This window comes from Schistocerca serialis, chromosome 6 (assembly GCF_023864345.2).
Source record: "Schistocerca serialis cubense isolate TAMUIC-IGC-003099 chromosome 6, iqSchSeri2.2, whole genome shotgun sequence".
NCBI lineage: Eukaryota > Metazoa > Arthropoda > Insecta > Orthoptera > Acrididae > Schistocerca > Schistocerca serialis.
The window spans coordinates 743,591,433-743,604,927 of NC_064643.1; positions in this window are offsets into that span (position 1 = coordinate 743,591,433).

A 13,495-nucleotide genomic window follows, 5' to 3' on the forward strand; every position below is an offset into this window, starting at 1 on the left:
ACCTCAGATGTTAAGTCCCATAGTGCTCAGAGCCATCTGATCCAGTTGAGCAAGAATTAATCTTCCAAGACATCCTGCGACCACAAAACGAGATAGGTTTTACTATTTCTGGCCACAGGGTGGCTTCGTCCTTCCTAAGAGTGTCTTCGCAGAGAAATTATACAGTATCTTTCTCTCTAGCTTGTATCACCGCGTGGAGGCTCCGAAAAAGGCTCCAGAACGTCAACATCGCCTTCGTATCACCATCTTGAACTTTTGTTCGTCCGTCCTGCTCTGCCTTATTGGACAATGAAAGCTGATCAATAAATACACACATGAACTGTCTCCTAGCGCATGACTTCTCCCAATTAACTCAGAAAATTAGCAAATCATGCATGTGCAACGTGATGTGCACTCAGTGGAAGAACTACTACACAGGCCAAAAGGGCGAAAAATTTAAAAGCCCGTTTTCAAGAGCACGTTGACTGGACTTCACAAGTGCAACAAATCTGCTATAGCTAAACTCTTCAAGGATACAGGTCAGTGTTATAACGCATTACGATCTTCAAGTAGTACATGCTTCACAAAAAAGCTGGAGAAAGGACATATTAGAGGAAATGGAAGTAATAATCCATGGCCAAAAGCGCAAACATGAGATTCTGAATGACACGCCGGATGTCTTCAATAATTTAGCCCAACACTGTTAACTTAGAAAATTCATAATGATCAACGGAATGTATGAATATGCGTGTTCAATAGCTATAGTTTGCTATATATCAGAATAATTATTCACCAGTAATATCGAATAATATGCATCCTCTCTCATCGTAAGAAATATCATCCCTAACATCAAAGATGTTGCAGGTGCGTAGAAGGTGTAGGAAAACCTTTGGCCTTCAAAACAGCTTCCTGTCGTTTCGGAATGGATAAACACAGTTCGTGTACGGTTTCCAGGAGAATCTTATACCATTCTTTTTCAGAGTATGCTGATGCATTAGCTCCATACTTGACAATCATATACAACCGTTCGCTGTAAGATCCGTACCCAAAGACTGGAAAGTTGCACATGTCACGCCAATACTCAAGAGAGGTAGTAGGAGTAATCCACTTAATTAAAGGCCCATATCATTCACGTCGATTTGCAGCAGGATTCTGGAACATATATTGTGTTCGAACATTATGAATAACCTCGAAGAAAACTATCTATTGACACACAGTCAACGGGTGTTTAGAAAACATCATTCTTGTGAAACACAACTAGCTAGTTATTCACATGAAGTGTTGAGTGCTATTGACAAGTGATTTCAGATATATTCCATATGACTGGATTTCCAGAAGGCTTTTCACTCTGCACCTCTAAAGCGGCTTATAGTGAAATTGCGGGAAAAATCGTCTCAGTTATGTGACTGGATTTGTGGCTTCCTGTCAGAGTTCACAGTTCGTTGTAACTGACCGAAAGTCATCCAGTAAAACAGAAGTGATTTCTGGCGTTACCCAAGGTAGTGTTATAGGCCCTTTCCTGTTCCTTATCTATATAGACGATCTGGGAGACAATCTGAGCAGCCTTCTTAGGTTGTTTGCAGATGTCACTTATCGACTAATAAAGTCATCAGAAGATCAAAACAAACTGCAAAACGATTTAGAAAAGATATCTGAATGGTGCTAAAATTGGCAAATGGTTCAAATGGCTCTGAGCACTATGGGACTTAACTTCTGAGGTCATCAGTCCCCTAGAACTTGGAACTACTTAAACCTAACTAACCTAAGGACATCACACACATCCATGCCAGAGGCAGGATTCGAACCTGCGACCGTAGCGGTCGCGCGGTTCTAGATGGTGGCGCCTAGAACCGCTCGGCCACCTCGACCGGCGAAAATTGGCAGTTAACCTTAAAAAACGAAAAGTGTGAGGTCATCCACATGAGTGCTAAAAGGAATCCGTTAAACTTCGGTTACACGATAAATCAATCAAATATAAAGGTCGTAGATTCAACTAAATACCTAGGTATTACAATTAGGAACAAGTTAAATTGGAACACATAGAAAATGTTGTGGGGAAGGCTAACCAAAGACTGCGTTTTATTGGCAGGACACTTGGAAAATGTAACAGATCTACTAAGGAGACTGTCTACACTACGCTTGTCCGTCCTCTTTTAGAATGCTGCTGTGCGGTGTGGGATCCTTATCAGATGGGACTGGCGGGGTACATCGAAAACCTACGAAGCAGGGCAACATGTTTTGTATTATCGCGAAATATGGGAGAGAGTGTCACTGAAATGATACAGGATTTGGGCAGAACATCATTAAAAGAAAGGCGTTTTTCGTTGCGACCGAATCTTCTCACGAAATTTCAATCACCAACTTTCTCCTCCGAATGCGAAAATATTTTTTTGACACCAATGTGCATAGGAGAAACCATCACCACGATAAAATAAGGGAAATCAGAGCTCGTACGCAAAGGTATAGGTGTTCCTTCTTTCCATGCGCTATACGACATTGGAATAACAGAGAATTGTGAAGGTGGTTCGATGAACCCTCTACCAGGCACTTGAATTTGATTTGGAGAGTATCCATGTAGATGCAGATTCTTGCTGCAAACAATGGCAAATTCCGGTAACGATGAAGGAGGTGGACAGAATTCGCGGACCGTTCTCTCCAAAGTACATCACAAAGTTTCAGTAGTAGTGAGATCTGGTGCCTGGTGGTCAGAGCAGATGCGACATTTCATTCCCGTGCTGACAAAATCAGTCCTGGACGATGCGAGTTGCGTGAGCAGGACCCCTGTCGTTTTGGAACACAGCATCGTCATTGCGTAACAGACATTGTTCCCCGTGATGGAGCTGAGCTGTCAAAATGGTCACACAACCCTTGCCAATAATGCGAGGTTCTACACTAATCATGGGACTCGTGGAACACTACGATGCGGCTGCCCAAATAATCAACGAACCGCTGCCGTGTTTCACTCTTGTGACGTAAAACTCCTCCAGAAGTTTGAAACAGAGTGACACAAGACTGATGGGACCAGATGACTGTCTCCTATTTCTCCATAAATCAGGTTCTGTGACTTCGGTGCCTCGTTTCCCTGTTACGGCCATTTGGATCACTGATGAGTGATTTTGGAATTCCACTTACCCAGAAATTACCTACTTATGCAGTTCCTTTCGTGTTTTTTTGATGCTGACATGGTTCGGGAACGTGGCGTTCAGCTCTGCAGTGACTTTAGCAGCTGTCGTCCTTCTTTTTTTTTCTTCGCAGCCCTCTTCAGCGACTCTCTGTCACGGGTACTCAACACACGAACACTTTGGCGACCTCAGTTACAGAGGCACCCGTCATACGAGGAGTATCAATCTGCCCGCGTTCGATTTCACTTAGCTCCGACATAACGCACTCCCAACTTCACAGAACACTGTTCTGACAGCGACTGACACTTGCAACGTATTGAGGACACTGCACAGGCGTCGTCCGTGGTCAAGTGCAACAGCGCAACCTGCAGGTTTGGCTTGCTTCTGCGTTTAAGTTCAAGCATGCATTTCTGCTGGTGTTTCCATATGTTTGTCCATCTCCTGTAGGGGGGTTAACGCTGTGTTTGTTGTGTGTATAAGGAAAAATTACGCAGCGGGTATCTGATTAAGAAATCTCATTTGAGTATTGTTTGTGAGAAGATCGTGTTATGCCCTTGTAAGAAGGAGGAACGTTCGTCGGCACGTGTCGAAATTCGACAGCGTCAGGACGTGGACTGTCGAGACTGCGGTTTATCGTTTTGCGATATCTCTGCTCGCATTGGTCGCGATCCGACGACTGCCAATCGAATACGGAATCTGTGACTTCAGCAGGGCCATACTCAACGCCAACATGGCGACCACTCTTGTAACTTCCCTTGAGACGGCAGCAAAGAGAGGAGAGACCATAGCGTGCGCTCAACGACAACAATGTGTTGTCAATTTTCGGATCTGCACACAGCATCACGATTTGTGTATCCGTATGTGGAGGCTCCGAGAAGAACGAACAGTTCCATATCGCATTCGAAATCGTCATAAAGCCAAGTATCTGGCGTGGTAGTATGCAGTGCTATTGAGTATACAACAAGATCACTTCTGGTTCGCATAGCCGTGTGACATGGACAGAAGGTTCTCGAGCTCTCTCACCCATTGAAAACACCTGGTTATACAGGGTGAGTCACTAACTATTGCCGCCTAGAATAATTCCGAAAGCGTGATAGTAGCTGAAACGTTTGTGGGACAAATGTTGCATGGGACAACAGGGGCCATAATGCGACGTTAGTTTTTTGCTGCTGGGTGGGGTCGCGTCAGAGATATGAAGATAAACTTTTTTTTTAATTGGATGCTATAGTTTGGTACTTATTTTCTGACAGCGGCTATCGAGACGTATCCAGTGATGTGTAACAGTAAGGTCTTTGAAGGTCAACGAAGGTCACAAGGGTGGCACGAACGTCCATTCACAGAAGGTGTTCGAAGTGATGACCATTGGTATCAATGCAGTGCTGTAATCTTCTTATCATGGACTGAGTGGTATTCCTTATCACTGCGGTACTTATCGAAGCACGTGCTCTAACAATTCTCTGTCGTACATCGTGCAAATAGTAAATATTCGTCGAATATGGCGTATCCATCTAACGTGCCACTGACATGTAAACAACATTCGACGGTTTCGCAATGCGACACTAATAGGAACGGAGAGAGTAGTATCGCCGAATCAAGCGAATGTGAATGATGTATTCTTCGAAGATCAAGTCGATATGCTTCTCATTTACGGAGAATGCCAATAAAATTCAGTGAGAGCTGAAAGATATTTTCAACGCACTCACCCTACACGTCGTACATTTAAATATGCGTATGATAAATTGAGAACAACTTGATCTTTAACGCATCGAAAACATACCCGACAAAGGACAGTTACTAACGAGGAAACGGAAATTGGTACTCTTGCCATTTTGGTTCGAGATCCTTGTGTTAGTTCGCGTCAAATTGCAAGGGAATCTGGCATGAACCAAAGTAGTGTTGTTCGTGTTCTGCATCGCCATAAACATCATCCTTACCATATCAGTCTCCACCAAGAAATAACTGGTGCGGATTGTATGCGTCGCACTGAATTCTGCCGATGGGCTCAACTTCAGATTCAAGGGATGACACATTTATTAATTTGATTTTATTTACTGACGAGGCTACATTGACGAATCCTGGAAATGTTAATTTGCGTAACATCCATTACTGGGCAACTGAAAATCCTTTTTTGGCTGCGCCAAGTTGCACTCCAATAACCGTGGTCAGTGAATGTACGGTGTTGGATTCTGGAGGACAGAATTATAGGCCCCTATTTCATCGAGGGAAATCTTAATGGTAGGAAGTACACCACATTCCTGCAAGAAACATTAGGTCTGTTATTGGAAGAAATACCTTTAGGAGCAAGGAACAGAACGATTTATGAACAAGATGGGTGTCCGACACATTTTTCACTGGTGGCTAGAAACGAGTTGCAGAGACAATTCCCAGATCGTTGGATTGGACGCGGAGGAGACGTGTCGTGGCCGGCTCGTTCGCCAGACTTGACGCCTCTGGATTTTTTCTTGTCTGGATTCCTAATATATATATATATGAAGACGTTCCAACTACACCTGAAGATATGCGAGAGAGAATTGTCAGAGCATGTGCTTCGATAAGTGCCGATGTAATAAGGAATACCACTCAGCCTCTGATAAGAAGATTGGAGCACTGCATTGATACCTTCGAACACCTTCTGTAAATGGACGTTCATGCCATCTGTATGACCTTCGTTGACGTTCAAAGACCTTTCTGTTAGACATCATTGGATTCGTCTCGATGGCCGCTATCAGAAAATAAGTACTAAACTATAGCATTCCATTAAAAAAAAAACGATGTTGACCTTCATATCTCTGAAGCGACCCCCCTATCAACAAAAATCCAATGTCATATTATGGCCCCCGTTGTCCCATGCAACTTTGGTCCCACAAAGTTTGGCGCTTGCCGGACCCAAGGTAGCGCCTGAGAGCCGATAACCCATATTACACCACAGGGGACGGATTGTCTGTGTCCAAGGCGTACTAAAGGCACCATGGTAAACACCAGCTATTTACATACAAGATAAAGCAAACAGACATTCCGAGTACTACTTCCTGCAGTAGGAGCTCGAGCCACAGCCTGCAGGAAGTATCACTTCGCCAAAACCTGACTGGCCGGACTCAGCTATTTAGGGGCTAGAACCGGCCCTGAAGTTCATTTCACTCCGGATGCCGACTTCGTGGACTTCGACCGCTGAAGATTACGTCTTCGTCTCTGAATTGGACTTTTACTGGTGTGTGTGTGTGTGTGTTACCACGAACCTTTGTGGAAAATTAGAAGTGAACTTTTGTTTCCCGCAGTAAGGAGACTTTTCTGGCATCGTTATTGTTATCTTTCTTTTGTTGTTCAGTCATCAACCTTGTAAACTTACATAAATAAAAGTTGTGTTGTGAAAAACTGCGATTTGTCAGTCACAACAGTTACCATCATACTTTCGGAGTTATTCTTCGTGGAAATAGTTAGTGACTCACCCTGTAGGTGGCCGAGAGATGGGCATACCTCTGCTCCCTGGCCACTACGATTGATGGCCTCTAGCGTAGGTTTGAAGGAGCATGGAACTACATGCCCATATCATTTATCCAACCACATTTCGGCATGGTGCACTCAGCCCTTGTGAGGTCAATTGAGGAGCTACTTGCCTGAGAAGTAGCGCGTCCGGTCAAGAAAACTGACAACGGTCGGGAGAGCGGTGTGCTGACCACACGCCCCTCCATATCCGCATCCAGTGACGCTTATCAGCTGAGGACAACACAGCGACCCATAGATAGCTAACACATACCTACGAGAGAAGTCGCGGCGTTTCTAGTGATCTCGATACGTTATTCCGTCTGCCATTTGTTCGAAAACGGACTATTTGCCGAATAGGAAGCTAGTTTACATTCAGAAGCAGAAATATTAAAAGAATGAATAAATAAAAAATCCTAGTTGTTTTTAAATAAGAACCTCCATTTTTATTACATATTCGTGTAGTACGTAAAGAAAAGTGAATGTTTTGGTTGGACCACTTCTTTCGCTTTGTGATAGATGGCGCTGTAATGTCACAAACATATGGCTCACAATTTTAGACTAACAATTGGTAACAGGTAGGCTTTTTAAATTAAAATACAGAACGTAGGTACGTTCGAACATTTTATTTCGGTTGTTCCAATGTGATACATGTACCTTTGTGAACTTATCATTTCTGAGAAAGCGTGCTGTTACAGCGTGATTACCTGCAAATACCATATTAATGCAATAAATGATGTCCGTCACCCTCAATGCATTTGGCAATACGTGTAACGACATTCCTCTCAACAGCGAGTAGTTCGCCTTCCTTAATCTTCGCACATGCATTGACAATGCGCTGACGCCTGTTGTCATGCGTTGTCGATGGATCACGATAGCAGATATCCTTCAACTTTCCCCACAAAAAGAAATCGGGGGACGTCAGATCCGGTGAACGTGCAGGCCATGGTATGGTCCTTCGACGACCAATCCACCTGTCATGAAATATGCTATTCAATACCACTTCAACCGCACGCGAGCTGTGTGCCGGACATCTATCTTGTTGGAAGTACATCGCCATTCTGTCATGCAGTGAAACATCTTGTAGTAACATCGGTAGAAAATTACGTAGGAAATCAGCATACATTGCACCATTTAGATTACCATCGATAAAATGGGGGCCAATTATCCTTCCTCCCATAATGCCGCACCATACATTAACCCGCCAAGGTCGCTGATGTTCCACTTGTCGCAGTCATCGTGGATTTTCCGTTGCCCAATGGTGCATATTATGCCGGTTTACGTTACCGCTGTTGGTGAATGACGCTTCGTCGCTAAATTGAACGCGTGCAAAAAATCTGTCATCGTCCCGTAATTTCTCTTGTGCCCAGTGGCAGAACTGTACACGACGTTCAAAGTCGTCGCCATGCAATTCCTGGTGCATAGAAATATGGTACGGGTGCAATCGATGTTGATGTAGCATTCTCAACGCCGTTTTTGAGATTCTCGATTCTCGCACAATTTGTCTGCTACTGATGTGCGGATTAGCCGCGACAGCAGCTAAAACACTTACTTGGGCATCATCATTTGTCGCAGGTCGTGGTTGACGTTTCACATGTGGCTGAACACTTCCTGTTTCCTAAAATAACGTAACTATCCGGCAAACGGTCCGGACACTTGGATGATGTCGTCCAGGATACCGAGCAGCATACATAGCACAGGCCCGTTGGGCATTTTGATCACAATAGCCATACATCAACACGATATCGACCTTTTCCACAATTGGTAAACGGTCCATTTTAACACGGGAATGTATCACGAAGCAAATACCGTCCGCTCTGGCGGAATGTTACGTCATACCACGTACGTATACGTTTGTGATTATTACAGTGCCATCTATCACAAAGCAAAAAAAGTAGTCCAACTAAAACATTCATCTTTCTTTACGTACTACACGAACATATAATAAAAATGGAGGTTCCTATTTCAAAAAACGCAGTTGATATCCGTTTGATCTATGGCAGCGCCATCTAGCGGGCCAATCATAGCGCCATCTGGTTTTCCCCTTCAAGCTAGACGAGTTTCGTTCTTTGTAGTTTTTTCGTTTGAAGCTTATTTCATGAGATATTTGGCCCAGTCACTGTCAATGGACAGCCCTGTATAGTGTCAAACGTGAAACAGTAATATCACAAATTGAGTCCGCCTTGATGCAAAACATCGTGTTATTTGTTTATTTCTTTGTCAAACGTGAAGTACGGAGGAGCTGGTGTTACAGTATAGAAGAGTTTTACTTGGTTAGTGCGTGGTCCCCTCATTGCGCTTAAAAAATGCCGAATACTGAAGAATATGAAAGCATCAGAGGCGATGATTGTAGCAGCATAATAATGCACCCTGCCATAAAGCAGCATCAGCGAAAGAATGGTTTATGGGCAAGAACATGGCTGAAATGAACTCGTCTGACTGCAGTGCCGATTTCAACTCAATGGAACTACTCTGGGATGAGTTAGAACGTTGATTTAGTTCTATACCCAGCGTCTTACATCTCTACCCTCTTGAGGAAGAATGGGCTGACTTGTCATTTCCCCACAGACAATGAGACATCTCATTGAAAGTGTCCCCACCAGAATTGAAGCCATCGTAAAGGCAAAGGGTCGAGACACCCCACACAGGGTGTGGTTCAAAAGTTTCAAGACTTAAGTGAGAACTAGAAACTTATTGAACATTTAAGTACAGTGGACTAAAATTCTTCAAAATATGATCCTTGAACATCAACACAGCGCTGCCAGCACGTCTTCCACTGTTTGTAGCCCTTCTGGAAGGCCTCGGGCGTCGTGCTGTCAAGGGCTCTCGTCTAAGCCTGATGGATGCCGTCGATGGAGTCGAATTGCTGCCCTTTTTGGTCTGTCTTGATTCGGGGGAAGAGGAAAAATTCACTTAGAGCCAAGTCGGGGCTATCGGCTGGCTGCGGCAGTGTTGTCACCTTGAACTTGAGCAAAACTTCGGCGCCGGTGCGGGACGTGTGAACGGGCGCATTGTCGTGGTGGAAAATCCAATCGCCCTTGATCGCCGGGCGGACGCGGCAAACTCGATTCCTCAAGCTGCGGAGCACTCCAGGGTAAAAGTCACCTGTGACAGCCTGACCACGAGCAACAAACACCTTGTGTATCACTCCTTTACCATAAAAAAACAATCAGCCTACACTTCACACATGACCTGCTCATGCGGGCTTTCTTGGGCTTCGGCGACGAAGCAGTGTGCCATTCTGAGCTTTGCAGCGCGGGACTAGCCTAGCGGTCTGAGGCGTTGCAGTCATGGACTGTGCGGCTGGTCCCGGCGGAGGTTCGAGTCCTCCCTCGGGTATGGGTGTGTGTTTGTCCTCAGGATAATTTAGGTTAAGTAGTGTGTAAGCTTAGGGACTGATGACCTTAGGAATTAAGTCCCCATAAGATTTCACATACACATTCTGAGCTTTGACGCTTCGACTCAGGATCGTACTTGTAGACCCAGGTCTCATCACCAGAAACCACTTTCTCCAGAAGGTTCGGATCAACATTCTACCACTGGATCATTTCGTGGGAAACAATCATGGGCCGTTTCTTCTGATCCACGGACAAAACTTTTGGCACCAGTTTGGCACACACTTTTCACATCATCAAATTATCTGTCACAATCCTCCACACCATACTCTGAGTGTTTAGAAGATCCTGCTCTCCCTACACATTTTGATCCGTTCGGCTTGATGATGGCCTCCCAGAGCAGTCGTTGTCTTCAACATGCCTGTGGCCATCTTTGAAACGTTAATGCAACATGAAAACCATTGGAAGGGGCATGGCTTCTTCCTTAAAGGCCTCTTGAATCACACCGAGAGTCTCCGTGGCGGTTTTCTTCAGTCGCACGCAAAACTTAATCACACAACGCTGCTCCATTTTCGCCTCCCCCACTTTTCGACCAAGGTCAATGAGACGCACTCACGCTGCAAGCAATGCGCGCTCTCCATGGTTTCGGAGGCACGTGCCGCATCGTCAGTTCATTCCCTGAGACCCCCACTACTTTCTCCACCCGGCGGGACCGGTCAGCGTGCGCTCGCCTACTCAGAAATGAATCAGTCTTGAAACTTGTGAATCAGACCTTGTATTAATGTCCACCAAAAGGTTTCCGAATACCATTGGTCGGATAGTGTACATGTACACTACTGGCCATTAAAATTGCTACGCCACGAAGATGATGTGCTACAGACGTGAAATTAAACCGACAGGAAGAAGATGCTGTGATACGCAAATGATTATCTTTTCAGAGCATTCACACAAGGTTGGCGCCGGTGGCGACACCTACAACGTGCTGACATAAAAGTTTCCAATCGATTTCTCATACACAAACAGCAGTTGACCGGCGTTGCCTGGTGAAACGTTGTTGTGATGCCTCGTGTAAGGAGGAGAAATGCGTACCATCATGTTTCCGACTTTGATAAAGGTCGGATTGTAGCCCATCGCGGTTTATCGTATCGCGACATTGCTGCTCACGTTGGTCGAGATCCAACGACTGTTAGCAGAATATGGAATCGGTGGATTCAGGAGGGTAATATGGAACGCCGTGGAGGATCCCAACGGCCTCGTATCACTAGCAGTCGAGATGACAGGCATGTAGTCCGTATGGCGGTAACGGATCGTGCAGCCACGTCTCGATGCCTGAGTCAACAGATGGGGACGTTTGCAAGACAACAACCATCTGCACGAACAGTTCGACGACGTTTGCAGCAGCATGAACTATCAGCTCGGACACCGTGGCTGCGGTTACCCTTGACGCTGCATCACAGACAAGGGCGCCTGCAATGGTGTACTCAACGACGAACCTGGATGCAGCATTGGCAAAACGTCATTTTTTCGGATGAATCCCGGCTCTGTTTACAGGATAATGACGGTCGCATACGTGTTTGGCGACATCGCGGTGAACGCACATTGGAAGCGGGTATTCGTCATCGGCATACTGGCGTATCAGCCGGCGTGATGGTATGTGGTGCCACTGATTACACGTCTCGGTCACCTCTTGTTCGCATTGACTGCACTTTGAACAGTGGACGTTACATTTCAGATGTGTTACGACCCGTGGCTCTACCCATTATTCGATCCCTGCGAAACCCTACACTTGAGCAGGATAATGCACGACCGCATGTTGCAGGTCCTGTACAGGCCTTTCTGGATATAGAAAATGTTCGACTGCTGCCCTGGCCAGCACATTCTCCAGATGTCTCACCAATTGAAAACGTGTGGTCAATGGTGGCGGAGCCACTAGCTCGTCACAATACGCGTCACTACTCTTGATGAACTGTGTTGTCGTGTTGAAGTTGCATGGGCAGCTGTACCTATACACGCCATCCAAGCTCTGTTTGACTCGATGCCCAGGCGTATCAAGGCCGTTATTACGGCCAGAGGAGGTTGTTCTGGGTACTGATTTCTCAGGATCTCTGCACCCAAATTGCGTGAAAACGTAATCAAATGTCAGTTCTAGTATAATATAGTTGTCCAATGAATACAGGTTTATCATCTGCATCTCTTCTCGGTGTAGCAGTTTTAATAGCCAGTAGTGTAGGTTTTGTCGGCACGAAGCACTCCAGATTTACCGCGAGTAGCGCCTACCTCGTAGGCCGGCTGCTCGGCGTAGTCGAAGGGCAGCCAGATGAGCGCCGGGAAGCCGCCCTGCTTGCGGCAGGCGGCGGTCTCGCACGCGCGGGCCCTGAGCGCTGGCTGCGCCACCCAGCTCACGTAGAAGACGGCGGCCAGGGCGAGGCGGGCGCCGGAGACGCGCAGCCCGCGGCGCGCGCAGGCCGCGAACACCGCCCGCTTCTCGGCCTCCAGCTGCCGCCCGTACTGCTGCAAGGCCACAGAAGAAGGTGCCAGGGAGTGAACAGTGGTGGAAGGCTGCCTTCAACCCTAAGGTTGTTTTGGTATGACCACACCATGTCTTTGATCACGTTTGTGGTTCTTTCATATACATGAATTTTTATGTCTTTGATGATACTTTTCTGTTCCTATGTTAGTTGACGTGCATCCTGTTTCATTTTACGATATTGACCACACCATCCTTGGTTGTTTCCAGTTCTAAAAGTTTCGCTGAGCTGTTATTATATTGTATATCTCAAACTCCATATCGATTGCAATCCGTTTTCATTTTATTTTTGAACTTATCATCTGTTATAGTAAGTTATTACTGCGTTCGACGATAAAAGTATATAACATCTACATTTCCTAGGTTTTTTACTGCAAATTATGTTAAATGTCTATATGTCTTAGGGCTGGCAAAACATATTATCTTGCAATGCTTAATCTCTCGTACTAAAACCTGAAATGACTGCCCTAATTTTCCCCAAAGACATCCCTCGACCTAAAAACTCCAAACGTCCTAGCGTCTTCCAGCTCCCACTCCCATAAGGAACATATAACTTATCGAAAGTGTCCTCGAGGACATTCATCCCTTCGCACTACCCCCTAAATTTTACACTGCCTCCACGTTGCATGTTCCACCCAAATTTCACAGAAACATACTACCAAAACCACTCACATTTCACATTCTCCCGCCTAGATATCCTTGTCTGCTCCTGCTCCAACCCTACTACGTGAAGCTTATCTAATCCTACTGCAACCTTAATTGCAAGCATAGCCTGATTTCTCCCATTACTCCAATTCTCCGAACAGAACCTTCCAAATTCTCATCTATAACTTTCTAAATCTGCTACGCATTTATGTTGCATTTTTCCTACTTTTGATGCTATCCCCTAAAGACCGCCTATCACGAGTTAGCCATACAGCTTCCAAATCTCATCTTACGGCTCGGGTAGCCTATAGAAGTACCATGCAGCTAATAATCGACACCACATCTGTCCCATACAAAATAGTAATCCTTACATCTAAATTAACCATTTTTAGATTTATCGTCTGTAT